The 2,455-nt window shown below is 35.5% G+C and overlaps 1 pseudogene; it reads right to left on the reverse strand.

The window, feature by feature from the left end:
* Window positions 1-1,448: 1,448 nt before the first annotated feature.
* Window positions 1,449-2,107, reverse strand: LOC119508868 (annotated as a pseudogene).
* Between the last annotated feature and the right edge of the window lie 348 nt (window positions 2,108-2,455).

The raw sequence follows: 2,455 nt of genomic DNA on the forward strand, positions 1-2,455 counted from the left end.
GTATATCCTGCTGTTTTGGGGTACAATGTTCTGTACATGTATGTTAGGTCCAGTTCATTTATCATATTTCTCATGCTCTCTGTTTCATTTGAACCTCTGTCTAGATGTTCTGTCTATTGATGAATGTGGTATGTTGAAGTCTCCAACTTTTATTGTGGAGATGTCTATTTCTCCCTTCAGTTTTGCTACTGTCTGCCTCATGTATTTCAGTTAGGTGCATAAATATTTATGATTGTTATTTCTTCTTGGTGGATTGAACTTTTTATTAATACAGAGTGTCCTTCTTTGTCTCTTATATCATTTTACATATAAAGTCTCTTTTGTCCAATATTAGTATAGCTACCCTAGCTTCTTTTTTGGTTGCATGGAATATCTTTCTCGAACCTTTCACTTTCAATGTATTTGTGTCTTTGGGACTAACATGAGTCTCTTGTTAACTCATATGTTTGGATCATGCTCTTTTTTTACCCATTCTGCCAATCTGTGTCTTTTGATTGAGGAGTTTAATCCATTACTGTTCCATATTATTATTGTAAAGGCTATACTTACTTCAACCATTTTATCCTTTGGTTTTTAATGTGTCATATCTATTTTTTTTTTGTCTGTCTTTTCTCTCTTTTTGCCCTTTTAGTTAACCTTACTGATAATATTCATTCATTTCTTTGCACATTCCAAGCCACTCTCTCCTGTCTTATCCTTTCAACCTGCAGAATTCCTTTTAGTATTTCTTATAGGGCAAGTTTCTTGTTAATAACTCTCTCAGTTTCTGTTTATCTGTGAATATTTTAAACTCTCCCTCATTTCTTTTCTTTTAAAGAGACAGTCTTTATTTTAAGGATTTTTAACAGTGAAGAATTAAAAAAGTGGTGAAGTTTTTTAGAATTTATTTATTTATATTTAAAAGGAACTGTTGACAAAGATTCACCAGAAATAACCTGAACAAGTGTGAAAATTCAGTTAATGCTATTGAAACACTTCTTAAGGAATTCCTGGATACAAGAAAAATCTCTGTCATTGATACGTAAACTGACTGCTTCTTACTTTTCTAAACACAAGGCAGTATAATTAGCAATATTTAATCACTTCTGTTCTTTCATAAATGTATAAAAATTAAAATACCAAACAAAAAACTAGTATGTATTCTCTTTAAATGTTCCTTACAGATACATTTTCAATATTTTCATTTAACTGGTGTGGTTTAAGAGATTTTCCATTCACAAGTGAAACAATAATCCACCCAATGGGAACTGATAGTCTATAGGCTTATAGTGCAAACAAAGAGTTCACATGGCAGCAAGTGACATTTCTAATATACAAAACAAATACAATTCTTACATGGCACAAGCTCTGCTAAGCAGATGGTCACAGAACTAGAACATCTAATAATTTTACTGGTGATGTCAGTGGGACTCTGAATATTTCCAAACTTTATCATTTGACTTGAACTCTCATCTCAGGGCTTTGTGTCTTGCTTTTAAACTTTTGCTAATGACGCAAACATGATCCAAATCCCTGAAGTATTCACTGTAGTCAAGGACATATCCTACAACAAACCTGTCTGGAATTTCAAATCCAACAAAGTCTGGTCTATATCCAACACTTTGAGGGGTCCTTTTCACCAGTAAGCGTTCAGCCTTCACCATCTTTGGACTATACTGCTTGACCAAGGAAAGCAAGGTTTGCATTGTTTTTCTGGTGTCAATCATATCTTCAACAATCAAGACCCTCTTTCCAGTTAAAGTTGAGAGATCATCTCCACCAACTACTTTTATGTCTTCTGTTGACTGGTCATTACAGTAGCTCTTTAGTCTGATAAAATCTACAGTCATAGGAATGGATCTATCACTATTTCTATTCAGTGTTTTAATGTAATCCAGGAGGTCAGCAAAGAATTTATAGCCCCTCTTGAGCACAAAGAGGCTATAATGTGATGGCCTCTCATCTCCATCACATCTTGAGCAAGCTGTTTGGTTCTGTCCATAATAAATCCATGAGGAATAAATATCCCTTCCAAATCTTCAGCATAATGATTAGGTATACAAAATAAATTTAGGTCATAACCTGATTCATCATCACTAATCATGACACTGGGACTGTGGGTTACCATAATGCAGCCTGGCTGGTGCGTGAATGGAGAAGAAGCTGGTGGAGAAGAGGAGGAGGTGAAGGCAGAGGAGACATTGTGTAGCAAGGCTGGAAGTTCGACAGAAAGCTCTAGGTCTCTGCTGCTGCTACAGCTGCCAATGCCACCACTTTCCCTCATTGTTGAAGGAACCATTTTGATGGATAAAGAATTTGGAGCTGGCAGTTTTTCTCTTTCAGCACCTTAAATATATAATAGCACTGCCTTCTTGTCTCCATGGTTTCTGATGAGAAATCGCACATAGTCTTATTGTGGAGCCTTTGTATGTGATGAATTGCCTTCTCTTGCTGCTTTCAGAATTCTGTCTTTATC

This window comes from Choloepus didactylus, chromosome 14, assembly GCF_015220235.1.
Source record: "Choloepus didactylus isolate mChoDid1 chromosome 14, mChoDid1.pri, whole genome shotgun sequence".
Taxonomy (NCBI): Eukaryota; Metazoa; Chordata; class Mammalia; order Pilosa; family Megalonychidae; genus Choloepus; species Choloepus didactylus.